The following is an 18,735-nucleotide window of genomic DNA, read 5'->3' as shown; positions in this document are numbered from 1 at the left end:
TCATCACCTCACGATGTCACAGCCAAAATGGTAGCAGGCGACAGGTTGCAGAGTCACATGGCAATTGATCTGTACCAGGACAGTTTTACCCACTCCCTGGAACCTCTATCCAACATAAGTCACACCTGTGCCTCAGCAAAGGGGCAAAAGAGCCTGCGCATTGCTCCCCAGGTCTGCAGTGAGGAGAGAAAATCTCCACTTTTAATCTAAAACACAGAGAGTTGGACTGCTGTTCTCTCTAGTTCTGGGGGCCTGGTTCCCATCCCAGTCTGTAGATGGGTTTCGTCATTCTACTTAGAGTATGTGTGTGATTTAATGAAATTGAGCCCAACTCAGAAAAAAAATCAAGTAATTGAACAGAAAATCCAGATTTCTGACCTCTTAAAAATTAGGGAGGTGTGGTAAGACCAAGCCCGCATTCCTTGCTGGTGATGCTGGCAGAGGCTGAGTTGTGACCGCCCCTTGAGAAGGGGCCCTTATTCTGTGATCCACCCCTCCCAAGACACAGGGGACCTCTCACTGCCAACCTCCCTCCTGGGCATTAACTGTCTGAGTCGGGGTCAAGGCATCTGCATTCGCCTCTCTGGACTACCCCCGGACATACATCAGTGGGTAAACACACACACACACACACACACACGCACAATCAAACCAAGGGAGGCTTCACAAAGGGCGTCTGCTGGTTCTGGACTTGACTTTGAAATATCTCACATGCTTAGCCACTGATGTCCAAAGAGCTCACAGGCATCAAGGATCTCTCCTCAGACACCAGACATGCCCTGAGTGTTTCTGGTTAGACAGTGAATTCCTTGAGGACCAATTCCTTGGGTCCTCCTGTTAATGAGCTGTATTATATGATTATACAAGCCTGGTTGCATGTTAGAATCCCTTGAGGAATACTGTAAAAAGTCCCAGGACCCAGGTCCTTCCCCAGACCAATTAAATCAGGACCTCTGGGGGTGGCGTCCTAGCCTTGGTAGTTTTTAAAGCTCTCCAGGTGAGTCCAGGGTGCAGGCAGGGTTGAGCCCACCTGGATGAGGTGCTTGAGTCCATCATCTCAGTGAAGACGGGGTAATGTTAGTGAGCATGTACAGTCTTCCCTCAGTATCCCTGAGGGATTTGTTCCAGGATTCCCCAGAGATACCAAACTCCTCAGATGCTCAAGTTCCTTATGGTATAAGATGGTGCAGTGAGGTCAACCCTCCTATTTGCGGTTCCACATGAGCAGATTCAACCAACTGCAGATGGATCTGGTTGGTTGACTTGCAGGCTGCAGAATTCCTGAATACAAAGGGCCAACTGTGTGTTATAGAAGAGAAAAAAGCTGACCCAGCCCACCCCGCGTTCTCCTAGAGGGGAATATTTTGAATGGCGCTTGTCACCAATGTGCTTAAGTCCAAAGCCAGGGAGTCTTCCTCCTTTTCCCTTCCTTTAGTGATGCTGACCCGGTTGTTTACCAGAGCCAAGGAGGAAGGACCAGCTGGCTCTGCCCTGATGCTGCACAGCTCATGACGGATGGATTCCAGCCCTACTTATCCTCCCTGTTCTGTGGGGCCCAAGGTATGTGGAGAATTTCTCAGAGAGTGTTGCATGACCCGTCAGAATAACTGAAGAATAACTAGTGTGAGACAGACTGAAGATGGTTTGGTTTTGAATGGAAGAATTTGAGATAGTGAGACCTGGCTGTAATTTTCCTAATATTTAGCCTAATATTTCCTAATATTTAGAAACCTTGCTTTCTTACACAAGATGACACATTTGGCCAATAACAGTGGTGCTCCCTCCACTTTCTTGATGGCTTTGGGAGTGAATAAGCCAACTCTGGTGTGGTGACAGTGTCTTCCCTTGTTTTTTCTACCCAGTAAATAGGGCTCTTTTGTATGAGGAACCCCGGAGTTGCTGAGTGCCCAGCCCACCAGCCCATGTGGCGGGATTCAGGTACACAAGTCCTTTTTCTTCCAACCAGCACAGAGGCCTCAGATACACTTCTTCTATGCCTGGGGGTTTTTCCATTCAACAGGGATAATGTATTGATGATTTGTTGCACAGGGATGGCATTTAAAGGAAAGAGTTGCCATTCAGTCATCACTTTGAGTCAATAAATGGCTCTGTGTCAGGCCTTGTGCCAGACCCAAGGGGTGTCTTGCTCCTGACACCCAGGGGCACCCCCCACACCCCAGCAGAGGGACTGAGATGCAAATGGGTGGATGCAAAGCCCAGTGCTGGCTGATGATGTGAGCAAGGGGCCTAGAGAAAAGAAGCCCCAGCAGAAGCAGTGCATGGAGGTGGGAAAGGGCTCAGAGTGTGATAGGGAGCACCCAGGTGATAGAGGATGAGCTGAGGGGGGAGCAGGAGGCAGGGGGCAGTGATGCAGGATGACGGCTTGTAAGCTGCACTCAGGAATACGGGCTTGGAAGGGGTCAGAGTGCTAGGAGGACACAGTCAGCACACTCCAAAAGGAAGCTGGGAATTCCCTGGTGGTACAGTGGTAAGAATCCGCCTGCCAATGCAGGGGACACAGTTTCGATCCTGGGTCTGGGGAGATTCCACATGCCACAGAGCAACTAAACTCACGCACTACGACTACTGAGCCCGAGTTCTAGAGTCCAGGAGCAGCAGCTACGGAAGCCTATGTCCTCTAGAGCCTGTGCTCCACAGAGAAGCCACTGCAAGGAGAAGCCTGTGCATCACAACAAAGAGTAGACCCCACTCACCGCAACTAGAGAAAGCCCCTGCAAAGCAATGAAGACCCAACATAGCCGAAAATAAATATTTTTTTTTTAAGGGAGGATGAAGAGAGTTAATAGAAAGTCATCATACAGAGATGGGGCAGGGCTTGGGAAGCTAACCATTGAGAGTGAAGCACCCTGGGCTCGCATGGGTGGCTGGGGGAGATATTGTTATGTCACTCAGTCTGGATGGCTAAGAGAGGAAACTAACTGGAAAGGCAGGGATCTGTAACTATAAGAGAGCCAGCCAATAGGAGCTATGGCCTTAGATGAAGGAACATTCAGTGCCCATCACAGTCTGGCAGGGAGAGAGCAAGGGCGTTAATACTCTGACCCATCTCTTGTCCCTCCTCCAATCTCCATTAGTGTCTGCCCACTGGCTGAAGCCCTGAGGAGCACAGCAAACAAGGGGATCTGATTGGTCTTGTCCATAGAGGTCCTTCAGAGCAGGGCAGAGAAGGAAGAATGTGGATCTATATGAATCAAGAGAACATTCCATAGACTTGATCCTATAGATCTAAAAAATTCTTTTTTCAAGCAAAATTGTAAAGATCCAAAAGCTTAGTGAAATAGATAAAAGCCAGTTTGTTCCAAATATATGTGTTGGGGGTGCTTGCAAAGCCCCCCTCCCCCTCCATGCCTCTCCCACCTGAACATCAAATGCTAAGCAGCTGAAGCATCTCCAAGGAGCCTTAGGCTACCATCAAAATTGTATTTTTCCTAGTATAACCCAACCGTGTAACAGGAAGCAGCAGGTGCAGGGTCTGGACTAGATTTCTTAAACGCTGTTGCAGGAGCCAAGGCAGGCATGAAGCAGAAAAGATATTTAATTTATGCTTTTGTACAGCCTTCCTGGAGTGTCTGTGGAAGAGGGCTTAGCAAGCAGGCAAAAGTAGAGGTGGGGAAATCAAGAGAAAGTCTTTTGGTCCCAAGAACCAGGAAGGCCTGAATGAAGACCTTGGGAGTAGGTGTTTGGGAAGAGAAAGCTGATGCAAAAAGCCCATGTCCATGGGCTTGATGACTGGGTGCATGCTGGAGTTAGGTGGGGGAAGGTGTGAGGACACTCGCCATCCATCCATTCATCCATTAGAAAAATATGTATTAGGGCCTGCCATGTGCCGGGCCCTGCTGGTGGTGCTGAGGAAACCACAGAGAAGAAAATGAATAAAAATCTCCACTCTTGTGCAATTTATCATCTAGTAGGAAAGGAACACAAACAAGTAAGCTGGTGATGGTACCAAACAGGGAAGAGACATAGGGAGCAGATAGAGAAGTTGCTATAGCCGTGTGTTTGCAGATGTCTATGGAGAAGGAAATGGCAATCCACTCCATTAGTTTTGCCTGGAGAATTCCATGGACAGAGGAGCCTGATGGCTAAAGTCCATGGGGTCACAAAGAGTTGGACACGACTGAGTGACTAACACTTTGCAGATGTCTAACAACCAGCTCTCTGGGGAAAAATTTAAAAGCCTGATTTGAAGTGTTTGCTGTTTTCCATAGTATAAATACTCCCACCACAGCCAATTTTAAGCTCCAGTATGATGTCCCTAAATGCAGAGTTGGGAAAAGATGATCAGTGGCCAATCATTAAATATTATTTCCGGCATATAGATACCTAAATGTCAGTTACCCATAGGGCAAAGATGCATGCTTGAGCATGCGTGCTCAGTCATGCCCAACTCTATGACCCCATGGACTGTAGCCTGCCAGGCTCCTCTGCCCATGGGATTTCCCAGGCAAGAATACTGAAGTGGCTTGCCATTTCTTTCTCTAGCAGATCTTTCCAACCTAGGGATCAAATCCATATCTCCTGCATTGGCAGGCAGATTCTTTACCACTAGCGCCTCTTGGGAAGCAGGGCAAGGTTGATAGTAATATAATTAAAAGTGATAAGTTTAGAATTTTTATTATCTTTGTTTTTAATATAATTTTTCAAATTGCAAGTTTATATGATTGAATTTTTAATAATGTTGTAATCAATAACCAGCTTTCAAAATTCCTGACATTTTAACCATCAGCTATTGCAGTATGAGCTAGCTCCAGCATGCCACTGGTCTGCTAGGATTGGAATTACCCCAAAGCTATTCTGTAGTGCTGGAGAAGACTCTTGAGAGTCCCTTGGACAGCAAGGAGATCAAACCAGTCAATCCTAAAGAAAATAAACCTTGAATATTCATGGAAGGACTGATGCTGAAGCTGAGGCTTCTGATGCCAAGAGCTGACTCATTGGAAAAAGATCCTGATGCTGGGAAAGATTGAGGGCAGGAGGAGAAGAGGATGACAGAGGATGAGATGGTTGGATGGCATCACGGACTCGATGGACATGAGTTTGAGCAAACTCACAGAGATGGTGAAGGACAGGGCAGCCTGTCATGCTACAGTCCATGGGGTCACAATGAGCTGGACATGAGTTAGCAACTTAACAGCAACAGTGCTATTCTGATCCACCAGGTGGGAACGTATTTTGACTGTCCTAAGACTAAAGTCGTCTCTATTGCTGAAATGCCCCTGCAGAGTGGCAAGGAGAAGCTGGATTATTAGAGTAAACAAGAATGAGGAAGCCACACCTGGATGAAGCCTTCCCAGCACTGACTCAGAGTCTGACCCGGCACAACCAGAAATTTATGTATCTGGCCACTCCTGAACAACCGCCATGCACATAACATTTCCAGAAACTACACAAAATAGAAATACAAGATCTTAAACAAAAATGCAAAGCAAATCCAAGATAAAAGGTTTATCCTGACCAAAGTTGGTTTGTTTCATGAGTTGATTTAAAAATGAAAAAATGATGTAATTCATCATATTGACCAAGTAAAAGAGAAAAACCATTATCATCTCAAATGTAAATGTAAAACATTTGCTAAAATGCTACCCTTGTTCATGATTTAAAAAGACTCAGAAAACTGGGAAGATGGAAACATTCTTAATCTAGTAAAAGAAATCCACAAAACACCTACAGCTAATATCATGTTTAATGATAAATTATTGAATGCTTTCCTCTTAGCCAACAAACAGGAAAGATTGCCCACTATTTCTATGCAACATTATATTGGAAATCTAGGCAGTTCCATAAGACATGTATATGAAATTACAAAGTATTAAAAATTGGAAGAGAAGAAATACAACCAACATTTGCAGATGACATTTAGTTCAGTTCAGTTGCTCAGTCGTGTCCGACTCTTTGCGACCCCATGAATCGCAGCACGCCCGGCCTCCCTATCCATCATCAACTCCTGGAGTTCACCCATACTCTTGTCCATCGAGTCGGTGATGCCATTCAGCCATCTCATCCTCTGTCATCCCCTTCTCCTCCTGCCCCCAATCCCTCCCAGCATCAGAGTCTTTTCCAATGAGTCAACTCTTCACATGAGGTGGCCAAAGTACTGGAGTTTCAGCTTTAGCATCAGTCCTTGCAAAGAACACCCAGGACTGACCTCCTTTAGAATGGATTGGTTGGATCTCCTCACAGTCCAAGGGACTCTCAAGAGTCTTCTCCAACACCACAGTTCAAAAGCATCAATTCTTCAGCGCTCAGCTTTCTTCACAGTCCAACTCTCACATCCATACATGACCACTGGAAAAACCATAGCCTTGACTAGATGGACCTTTGTTGGCAAAGTAATGTCTCTGCTTTTGAATATGCTGTCTAGGTTGGTCATAACTTTCCTTCCAAGGAGTAAGTTTCTTTTAATTTCATGGCTGCAATCACCATCTGCAGTGATTTTGGAGCCCCAAAAAATAAAGTTTGCCACTGTTTCCCCATCTACTTCCCATGAAGTGATGGGACCAGATGCCATGATCTTCGTTTTCTGAATGTTGAGCTTTAAGCCAACTTTTTCACTCTCCTCTTTCACTTTCATCAAGAGGCTTTTTAGTTCCTCTTCACTTTCTGCCATAAGGGTGGTATCATCTGCATATCTGAGGTTATTGATATTTCTCCCAGCAATCTTGATTCCAGCTTGTGCTTCTTCCAGCCCAGCGTTTCTCATGATGTACTCTGCATATAAATTAAATAAGCAGGGTGACAATATACAGCTTTGATGTACTACTTTTCCTATTTGGAACCAGTCTGTGTTGACCATGATGGCTACTCCATTTCTTCTAAGGGATTCCTGCCCACAGTAGTAGCTATAATGGTCATCTGAGTTAAATTCACCTACTCCAGTCCATTTTAGTTTGCTAATTCTTAGAATGTCGATGTTCACTCTTGCCATCTCCTGTTTGACTACTTCCAATTTGCCTTGATTCATGGACCTAACATTCCAGGTTCCTATGCAATATTGCTCTTTACAACATTGGACCTTGCTCCTATCACCAGTCACATCCACAACTGGGTATTGTTTTTTGCTTTGGCTCCATCCTTTCATTCTTTCTGGAGTTATTTCTCCACTGATCTCCAGCAGATGACATTATTGTATACCTAAAAACAGATCTATAGAAAACTAAAATTAATAAGAGAATTTAGAAAGGTCACTGGATTCAAGACAATGTTTTTAAAATTGTATGTCTACATATTAGCAACAGTTAGAAAATGAAATGTTAGCAATGTCATTTATGTAACAAAAAATAAGAAAATCTAATGAAATAGGTGTAGGACCTCTACACTGGAAACTACAAAACAGTGTCAAGAGACATTGAAGAAGAGCCAAATAAGTGGAGCAACAGAGGATGAGATGGTTGGATGGCATCACTGACTCCTCGATGGACATGAGTTTGAGCAAGCTCCAGGAGTTGGTGATGGACAGGGAAGCCTGGTGTGTCACAAGAGTTGGACACAACAGAGTGACTGTATGGAACTGAACTGAGCATGTTTTTATGTGTTTGTTGGCTATCTGTGTATCTTCTTAAAATAGATAGCAAATGGGAATTTGTAGTGTGACACAGGGAGTTCAAATCAGTGCTCTGTGACAACCTAGAGGGCTGGGATGGAGAGGGAGATGAGAGGGGTTTCAGGAGGGAGGGGATGTAGGTATACCTATGGCTTATTTATATTGATGTATGACAGAAACCAACACAGTATTTTAAAGCAATTATCCTCCAATTAAAAAAAATCAAAAAAAGGAAAAGAAGAGTAGGAGGACTTATACTGTCAGATATTGAACCTCACTGTAAAGATATAAAAATTAGGATCATTTGATTTGTATAAGGATAAACAAATAGATCAATGAATAGAAAAGAATAGACCCTGCTAATATGGTCAATGGATTTTGTTACTAAAATTCAGTGGGGATGGGGGTGGGGGAATGGTCTTTCCAATAGGTGTTGCTGGGTCAATTGCATATCCTTGTGGAAAAACACACATCATCTCTCTATCTCACATCATAGACAAAAAATTCAGTTGAAAATGATTATAGACCTAAACATGAAATGTAAAGCAACAACAACAAAAAATTCTACAAGAAAACATAAGAAAAAATCTTCATGTCCTTGGGGTAAGCAAGACTTCTTTAGCAGAGTACACAATGCAGTAATCATAAAGAAAAAGTCACACATATAGATCATCATTAAAATTAATAACTTCTTCATCAAAAGACATATTAGAAAGTAAAAATGTAAAGACATAGCCTGAGAGAAAATAATTACCATATATATAACTGACCAAGAGAGCATTACTATTCTTACAGCCCCAAACCGGAAACAACCCAAATGTCCATCAACAGGAAAAGAGATAAATATGTGGAGGCAATATTCATACAATGGAAAAATGCATAATGATTGTTTTGAAGAGAAATGGACCACTACTATACATAGCATGGATGAATCTCATAACAATGTTGACTAAAAGACACAAAAGAATACATAATTCCACCTAGGTGAGTTCTAGAACAGGCAAAAGTGAGCTCTGATTGTAGAAGTCAGAAGAGTTTTACTTCTGAGGGGGCTTTGTTATTGATCTTGCGGATACACATGAGGGAGCTAGCTGGGGTCCTAGAAAAGTTCCACATATGTATCCAGGTGATGGTGACATGAATACATATGGCTGTAGAAATTCATCAAGCTATATGGTTAGGATTCCTGTACTTTTATGTATGCTGCTGCTGAGTCGCTTCAGTCATCTCTGACTCTTAGCAACCCCATGGACTGCAGCCTACCAGGCTCCTCCATCCATGGGATCTTCCAGGCAAGAGTACCGGAGTAGGGTGCCATTGCCTTCTCCGACTTTTATGTATAGCATACCTAAATTCAACAAAAAAAAGGGGGGGAAGAAGCAGTATCAATAATATTTCTGTTTTCAAAGTTATTTCTTTCCCACTAAAAATACTTTGGATTCAATGAAGTATTTCCCTTGGCAGCAACCAGTAGAGCTATTGCATTCGAGAAGGTGGATGGTTCCACAGTAGGGGAAAAGAAAAAGACAAGAAAAGAAAGAAAATCGGGTGGAGAGATTTTTGAAGGTTTTGAAGAACAAAGAACCCCATTGTGAAAACATCTCCAGGGATGAAGATGAAGACATCTCTGATATCTTGGAAGCACTCATGGGAACACAGCATCTGTTGGGTTACTTCCCATATCAAGTAGCCTCCCGTAAAGCAAGTGTGGATGCCCGTAAGAGTCCGATTGCCCACAGGGGACATGTTCTAGAATTTCAGTTTTCCATCTAAAAATGCACATTCCTTTCCCGGATAACAGTCATGTTACGCAACAGCTCCTGGGATTTTCACAGAGTCTAATAGAATATCACAACTCACTAGCTACAGAAAAGCAAGTTGGTTTTTTTTTTCTTTGTAAACAGAGAAGATAACCCTTTTTTTTTTTTTCTTTTCTTACGAAAAATCTCTTGGCAAGTTGATCAATGTGTGGGCAGTCCTACATTCCTTCCCAGCCCCTCCAAGATTTTCTGATGAAGTTGCCAGGACTGGTTCTGAATTACTAGAAATTTGAAACAGAGACTGCAAATAACATGATTCATGCAGAAATACAAACAAATATTTCCAGATAAAATAGCCTGATGTCGGGGCTGGAGGCACAAGGAGTGGGTGGGGATCTATAGATGAAATAAGATAGGCGATGAGTTGAAAAATTTTGAAGCTGAGTAATTGCAGCCATAAAATTAAAAGACACTTGCTCCTTGGAAGGAAAGTTATGACCAACCTAGATAGCATATTGAAAAGCAGAGACATTACTTTGCCAACAAAGGTCCATCTAGTCAAGGCTATGGTTTTTCCTGTGGTCATGTATGGATGTGAGAGTTGGACTGTGAAGAAAGCTGAGTGCCGAAGAATTGATGCTTTTGAGCTGTGGTGTTGGAGAAGACTCTTGAGAGTCCCTTGGACTGTGAGGAGATCCAACCAGTCCATTCTAAAGGAGATCAGCCCTGGGATTTCTTTGGAAGGAATGATGCTAAAGCTGAAACTCCAGTCCTTTGGCCACCTCATGTGAAGAGTTGACTCGTTGGAAAAGACTCTGATGCTGGGAGGGATTGGGGGCAGGAGAAGAAGGGGATGACAGAGGATGAGATGGCTGGATGGCATCACCGACTCGATGGACATGAGCTTGAGTGAACTCCAGGAGTTGGTGATGGACAGGGAGGCCTGGTGTGCTGCGATTCATGGGGTCGCAAAGAGTTGGACACAACTGAGCGACTGAACTGAACTGAATGGAAACATGAGAGTTTATTATACTGTTCATTCTACTCATTGTTTAAAATTGTCCATAATAATAATAATAATAATAAATGGATTCTTTGCAGGCAGGTTGATATGGAAAGATGGACATTTACATCTGAGCATGTAAGTTAATAATTAGTGAGATCCTGATTATTTAAATCAACTTGCCATTTCTAACCAATCTTTAAAAATGAAAATAAAATTCCCTCATTTGATCTCCAGATCACTAATAATTTCCCATTATCAGTGTTGTCTTCACTAACTGGACTCTAAACTTGGAGTTTAATAGCTTGTTGTTTTCAATTTTTGGATCACTAATGAACATATTTGATTTTTATGTGCTTTTTAAAAAACCTAGTTTCTTTAATTATTTTAGGAAGTGTCCATATTTTTATGTGCTGCAGTAGTTCATTCCTTTTTACTGCTGAGTAGGGAACACAACAATTTGTTTATCCATTGGCCATTTATGGACATTTGAGTTGCTTCTAGATTGGGGTTATTACAAACAAAGCTTCCCTGAATATTCATGTGTGGGCATGTGCTTCCTTTTCTTTTAGTAAATATCAAAGAGTAAAATGCTGGATCATATGGTAGGTGCATGTTTAACTTTTAAAGAAATTTCCACATTGTTTGCTGTGTCATTACCTTCCCTGTGTGCCTGTGTGTGAGAGTTCTACCTCCTTCCCATCCTTGATAGGATCAGCTTTTTTTTTTTTAATAAGTTTAGGTGTGAAGTGGTATTTCACTGAGTTTTTCATTTCATTTCATGTTTGTTTACCATCCGTGTGTCTTCTTTTTGGAAATGTCTGTTAAATCTTTTGCTTATTTTTAATTAGCTTTGTTTGGTTTTTGTTATTAAATTTTGAGAGTTCTTTACATATTCTAGATCTGACATCCTTTATCATACGTATGTGTTATTTTCTCCCAGTGTGTAGCCTGTCTTTTCATTCTCTTAGTAGGGTCCTTTAAGAGCAGACATCTTTAACTTCAGTGAAATCCAGATCATTCATCTGTTCTGTTATACACTGTGATTTTGGTAGGGTTTTTTGGCTTCCCTGGGTCTTTGCTGAAGTACATGGGGCTCTTCCTTGCTCTGCATGGGCTTTCTCTAGTTGTGGCAAGCAGGGGTATTCTCTATTTGCAATGTGTGGGCTGTCAGGCATGTGCGGGCTAAGTAGCTGTGGCTTGCAGGCTTTAGAGCATGGGCTCTGTAGTTGTGGCATACCGACTTAGTTGCTCCATTGTTCGTGGGATCTTAGTTCCCTGCCCAGAGATCGAACTTGTGTCCCCCACACCAGCAGGCGGACCTGTAACCACTGGATCATCAGGGAAGTCCCTTTTTGGTGTCTTATTAAAGAAATTTTTGCTTTACCCCAGCTCACAAGACTTTCTCCTTTGTTTTCTTCTAGAAGTTTTATAGTTTTGGGTTTTGTGTTTAGATTTTAGTTCCCTTTGAGTTAATTTTTGTGTATTCTGTAAAATGTTGATCAGAGTTTTCCCATTGTATAGTGCTTAGTGCTTAGTTGCTCAGGCATGTCTGACCCTTTGCAACCCCGTGGACTGTAGCCCGCCAGGCTCCTCTGTCCACAGGATTTTTCAGGCAAAAATACTGGGGTGGGTTACCATTTCCTGCTCCGGGGGATCTTCCTGACCCAGGGATTGAACCCACATCTCCTGTGTCTCCTGCCCGCTGAGTCACTGGGGATACCTAAAGGTCCCAGCACCATTTGATAAAAAGACTACTCTTCACCTAATTGCCTTTGCATGTTGTGAAAATTCAGTTGTCTCTATATGTGTGGACTTTTTCTGGACTTCATTCTATTTTACTGATCTACTTGTCTATTTTGATGCTAATACTACACAGTCTTGACTACTGCAGGTTTATAATGTCATGAAACCAGTTAGTATTAGTCCTCCAGCTTTGTCCTTTATGAAATTTATTTTGACTATCCTAGGTCTTCTGTATTTACACACAAATTTTAGAATCAGCTTGTCAATTTCTCCCAAAAAGAAAATTTGCTTGGATTTCAATAGGGATTGATTGAATGTATAGATCACTGTGGGAAGAATGGCTTTCTTAACAATACTGAGCTTTCCAATTCATGAAAAACATATATATCTCTTTTTAGGTTTTCTTTCAGTTCAGTTCAGTTGCTCAGTCATGTCCGACTCTTTGTGACCCCATAAATCACAGCACGCCAGGCCTCCCTGTCCATCACCAACTCCTGGAGCCTACTCAAACTCATGTCCATCAAGTCAGTGAAGCCATCCAGCGATCTCATCCTCTGTTGTCCCCTTCTCCTCCTGCCCCCAATCCCTCCCAGCATCAGAGTCTTTTCCAATGAGTCAACTCTTCACATGAGGTGGCCAAAGTACTGGAGTTTCAGCTTTAGCATCAGTCCTTCCAAAGAAATCCCAGGGCTGATCTCCTTTAGAATGGACTGGTTGGATCTCCTTGCAGACCAAGGGACTCTCAAGACTCTTCTCCAACACCACAATTCAAAAGCATCAATTCTTCAGCGCTCAGCTTTCTTCACAGTCCAACTCTCACATCCATACATGACCACAGGAAAAACCATAGTCTTGACTAGATGGACCTTTGTTGGCAAAGTAATGTCTCTGCTTTTGAATATGCTGTCTAGGTTGGTCATAACTTTCCCTCCAAGGAGCTAGTGTCTTTTAATTTCATGGCTGCAGTCACCATCTGCAGTGATTTTGGAGCCCCAAAAAATAAAGTCTGATACTGCTTCCACTATTTCCCCATCTACTTCCCATGAAGTGATGGGACCAGATGCCATGATCTTCGTTTTCTGAATGTTGAGCTTTAAGCCAAGCTTTTCACTCTCCTCTTTCACTTTCATTAAGAGGCTCTTTAGCTCCTCTTCACTTTCTGCTATAAGGGTGATGTCATCTGCATATCTGAGGTTATTGATATTTCTCCTGGCAATCTTGATTCAGCTTGTGCCTCTTCCAGCCCAGCATTTCTCATGATGTACTCTGCACATAAGTTAAATAAGCAGGGTGACAATATACAGCCTTGACGTACTCCTTTTCCTATTTGGAACCAGTCTGTTGTTCCATGTCCAGTTCTCACTGTTGCTTCCTGACCTGCATACAAATTTCTCAAGAGGCAGATCAGGTGGTCTGGTATCCCTATCTCCTTCAGAATTTTCCACAGTTTATTGTGATCCACACAGTCAAAGGCTTTGGCATAGTCAATAAAGCAGAAATAGATGTTTTTCTGGAACTCTCTTGCTTTTTTCATGATCCAGTGGATGTTGGCAATTTGATCTCTGGTTCCTCTGCCTTTTCTAAAACCAGCTTGAACATCAGGAAGTTCACGGTTCACGTATTGCTGAAGCCTGGCTTGGAGAACTTTGAGCACCACTTTACTAGCATGTGAGATGAGTACAATTGTGCAGTAGTTTGAGCATTCTTTGGCACTGCCTTTCTTTGGGATTGGAATGAAAACTGACCTTTTCCAGTCCTGTGGCCACTGCTGAGTTTTCCACATTTGCTGACATATTGAGTGCAGCACTTTCACAGCATCATCTTTCAGGATTTGAAATAGCTCCACTGGAATTCCATCACCTCCACTAGCTTTGTTTGTAGTGATGCTTTCTGAGGCCCACTTGACTTCACATTCCAGGATGTCTGGCTCTAGGTAAGTGATCACACCATCATGATTATCTGGGTCGTAAAGATCTTTTATGTATAGTTCTGTGTATTCTTGCCATCTCTTCTTAATATCTTCTGCTTCTGTTAGGTCCATACCATTTCTGTCCTTTATCGAGCTCATCTTTGCATGAAATGTTCCCTTGGTATCTCTAATTCTCTTGAAGAGATCTCTAGTCTTTCCCATTCTGTTGTTTTCCTCTATTTCTTTGCACTGATCGCTGAGGAAGGCTTTCTTATGTCTCCTTGCTATTCTTTGGAACTCTGAATTCAGATGCTTATCTCTTTCCTTTTCTCCTTGGCTTTTGGCTTCTCTTCTTTTCACAGCTATTTGTAAGGCCTCCTCGGACAGCCATTTTGCTTTTTTGCATTTCTTTTCCATGGGGATGGTCTTGATGCCTGTCTCCTGTACAATGTCACGCACCTCCGTCCATAATTCATCAGGCACTCTATCTATCAGATCTAGTCCCTTAAATCTATTTCTCACTTCCACTGTCTAATCATAAGGGATTTGATTTAAGTCATACCTGAATGACCTAAATCATTCAGGTTTTCTTTAATTTCTCTCAAAAGTGATTAATAGTTTTATATAGTTTTAGCAGATAAGTCTTGCACAGATTCTGTTAGATTCACCTCTTTTGTCGTTATTCATTTGCTAAGTCATGTCCAACTTAGAGATTCACGTCTGAGTATTTAATATGTATTTAATATTTTTTGATGCTGTTAATGCAGTTTTTAGAAGAGTGGATGTATGTATAACGGGTTCACTTTGCTGTAACCTGAAACTAACACACACTGTAAATCAACTATACTCCAATAAAAATTTTTTAAAATATTTCCTACTTTGGTCATTGGTTGTTAGTATATAGAAATACAGCTAGTTTGTGTTTGTCTGTGTTCTTGTATCCTGCAACACTGCTGCACTCACTTATTAGTTCCAATGTCTTTTTTGTAAATTTCATCAGATTTTCTACCTGCAGCCAGATATGTGACCTGCAAATAAGGACAGCTCTATTTCATTATCAGGCTGAATGCCTTTATTTCTTTTCTGTGCCTGTTTCATTGGCTAACCCCACCAGCCCAATGTTGAATAGAAGTAGTGAGAGCAGACATTCCGGTTTTGTTCCTGATTTTATGTATTCAGTCTTCCTCTTTAGCTAAGATGTTATCTCTAGTCTTTTCATAAATGTCCTTTAACAATTTGAAGAAGTTTTCTTTAGAAGAAACTGCTATTTGCTGTGAGTTTTCTTTAGAAGAAACAGCTATTTGCTGTGAGTTTTTAATCTGGAGTGGATGTTGGATTTTATCAAGTGTTTTTCTCCATATTTGAGATGATTATATGGTTTTTCTTTTTTAGGTCATTAATTTCAGTGATCGGTTGACACACATTAAACTGACCTTGCTCCTGGGATAAACTCACAAGTGATGTTTAACCCCTTTTTACATATTATTGGATTTGATTTGCTAACATTTTGTTTTGAATTTTTGCATCAGTTTAGTGACATATATTCTGTAGCTTTCTTTCCTTGTAATGTCTTTTGTCTGTTTTGGGTGTCAGGGTAATACTGACTTCTTAGAATAAGTTAGAAAGGATTCTCTCATTTTCTAGAAAAATTTGCATAAAATTGATATAATTTCTTACTTAAATGTTACATAGAATTCATCAGTGAAGTCATCTATCCCAGGATTTTTCTACTTGGCTAAAACAGCAAGACTCAACTTTATACTGCCTTAAAGAAATACTTTTTTTAAAATAGTAGCTCTTGTCCCATCTGTTCTGTCCTCCTTTTATTCATTTTCTGTCTTCTTTTGGATGAGCCGAGTATTGTTTAGGGCTTCCCAGGTAGTTCAGTGGGTAAAGAATCCGGCTACAAGGTAGGAGACACAGGAGACATGAGTTTGATCCTTGGGTCAAGAAGATCCCCTGGAATAGTGCATTGCAACCCATTCCATTATTCTTGCCTGGAGAATCCCATGGATAGAGGAGCCTGGCGGGCTACAGCCCATGGGATCACAAAGAGTTGGACATGACTGAAGCAACTGAGCACACGCAAGTATTATTTATGCTTCATTTTATCTCCTTTGTTGACTTATAAACTATAGCTCTTTGTTTTGTTAATGGTTGCTTTAAGGTTTATGCCTCTTTATCTTCTCATGTTATACTTCAAGTGATGTTTTACCACTATTCATGTTGTGTAAGAACCTTACAACCTATGCTCTCATTTCACCCATCATAGCCTTTTGCTTTTGCTGTCATAGATTTTACTTGTGTGTATAACCCCTACAAGCCATTGTGGGTTGTTGCTGTTGTTATTGTTATTTAGACAGTCAATAATCCTTTCAATGAAATTTAAAGAAGTAGAAAAAAATCTTATATACTTACCCTTTTAGTTACCATTTCCAGTTTTCTTCATAAAGATACATATCTGCATGTCTGAATTAGGATTGCAGATTTTCATACTGACCATCAGTAGCAAATACCTCTTCTATCTTCCTTCTTTCCATTGTTTATTACATTGGAAGCTTTGACCCTCTTGAGGCTTCTTTCATCTGTGGTGTGTCATATCTCTCTCTGATTGTTATAAGATCACCATCTTCCAACTATGCTTTGGAGTGTTCCAGAAAGACAGCCCATTCTCCCCTCTGTATGAAGAAAACTGTCCCACGAGCCTGCTGGTGAAATAAATAAATGGAGTTTAATAATTTGGTGCAAATGAATTGAAATACAAACAGAAGTTCAAGGGAATCATGAATGCCAAGGAAACTTCTCTTTCTTGAAGATAGACTGTTCTGTGATTTCCACAGGTCAGAGAGAAGTCAGAAGCCTAAAGAAACTTGCAGGGATATTTGCAACCTAGTTCCTGACAAGATGGAAAGATGAACACAGGATCCTTCCCTGTCATGGCTTCGCTCATAGTAGACACTCAATAAATACTCACTCACTTCTTTAATTAGATAGAAGAATAAAAAATTATTATTGACCCTCATACACTTGAGTTTATGTGTTTTTCCTTCCAGATTTTAGTACTTTAAATCTTATTAGGGGACTTCCTTGGTGGTCCAGTGGTTAAGAATCCACCTGCCAATACAGGGGACAGGTTTGATCTCTGGTCCGGGAAGATCCCACATGCCTCAGAGCAACTAAGCCTGCAGGCCACAACCACTGAGCCAGTGTGCTCTAGAGCCCATGCTCCACAGCAAGAGAAGCCACTGAAATGAGAAGCTCACAAACCGCAACAACAGAGGAGCCCCTGCTTGCCGCAAGTAGAGAAAGCCAGCATGCGGCAACAAAGACAACAGCAGCCAAAAATAAAAATAAATAATTTTTTTAAATAATAAATTTTAAAAAATCTCATTGGTTGTTAAGAGATTGTAGACTTTGATCGTAAATCAGAGATGTAATGGACAACTGTCATTCTTTCTGTCTGTTTAGCTTCCCACATGGTGCTAGCGGTAAAAAATCTACTTGCAATGCAGGAGACACAGGACATGAGGGTCAGGAAGCTCTGGAGGAGGGCATGGCAACCCACTCCAGTATTCTTGCCTGGAGAATCCTATGGACTGAGGAGCCTGGTGGGTTACAGTCCATGGGCTTACAAAGAGTCAGACACAACTGAAGTGACTTAACACACATGCAACCCTTTGGAACTGAGTTTGGGGACCCGCTACTAGGTGGGTTAGGCAGGCTGGACTAGGAGATCTTCCTTTCCCAGCTTCTTTTGCAGCCAGAGACCATCCCAAACCCCACTCTGTTGGTCATACACTCCATGCCATCCTGTGGTTCTGAAGTTCATGTTGTGAAAAAGCAGGTCCCCAGGGGATCAACTCAGCAAGGGTGGCAGTAGTGGGTGGGGGAGTGGGGCGGCTCAGGCAGCCGCATGTAGGGCCCCACAGTTCTGCTTCTCAGAGTGATCCAGGCATTATTCTTGACCTGAAGCTGCCTTAACTTGTTTTCTGACTCACCTGGAAATCCTGTGAGTTATATAAATATATGTTTATTTATTTGGCTGTGCTGGGTCTTAGTTACGGCACGTGGGATTAACTTTAATTGCAGGATGCGAAGTCTTAGTTGCAGCATGTGGGATCTATTTCCTTGACCAGGAATTAAACCCCAGGTGCCCTGTCTCGGGAGCTCGGAGTCTCACCACTGGCCCACCCGCGAAGTCCCTTCTGTGAGCTCTTTAATGTTCGCTCAACTTTGCTGAAAGGACAGCAGCACAGGTATCACCTGAGAGATGATCAGAAATGCAGACTCCCAGGCCCCACCGCAGGCCTCCTGAATCTAGGTGTGCGTTTTAACAAGATCCCCAGTGGCCTGAATTTGCATGAAAGTTATGAAACTAACAAATTTCTCAACTCCTCCGTTAAAGGTTTCCATGATTTGTGATTAAGAATCTGCTGATGGGGGTGCACAGTATTGGTGCCCCTGTGTCTTTATCTGTATATTGAGAAGATTGGATAGATGATTTCTAAGGCTCTTCCCACCATGACCTTCTGGAGTCTTTGAATTTTAAAAGCCTCTCCCCAAGGGGCTCACTCACTTTCAGCCCTGCCAATCCCTTTTCTACCTAAATCTCAGTCTTGTTGCTTCCCCAAAAGTGCAGCTATTTATCTTGACTTGTGTACAGTGCAAGCAGGCATCCTTGCAGCAGGCACCACAGTCGTGGTTCAGTCTTGTTTCTCCTGTTTGCTCACTTGGATCTAAGTGCTTCATTTGGATC

The 18,735-nt window shown here is 42.1% G+C and overlaps 1 long non-coding RNA gene across 1 annotated transcript; it reads left to right on the top strand.

The window, feature by feature from the left end:
• The first annotated feature begins 1,286 nt into the window (after nt 1-1,286).
• LOC139179941 (uncharacterized) lies at nt 1,287-16,990 on the top strand. Its single transcript, XR_011564249.1, has 4 exons — nt 1,287-1,560; nt 1,863-1,938; nt 10,423-10,462; nt 16,820-16,990. It is a non-coding gene; the product is annotated as an uncharacterized lncRNA (long non-coding RNA).
• Nucleotides 16,991-18,735: the final 1,745 nt, after the last annotated feature.

This window comes from Bos indicus, chromosome 1 (genome assembly GCF_029378745.1).
Source record: "Bos indicus isolate NIAB-ARS_2022 breed Sahiwal x Tharparkar chromosome 1, NIAB-ARS_B.indTharparkar_mat_pri_1.0, whole genome shotgun sequence".
NCBI lineage: Eukaryota > Metazoa > Chordata > Mammalia > Artiodactyla > Bovidae > Bos > Bos indicus.
This window is presented reverse-complemented; position numbering and strand designations above follow the sequence as displayed.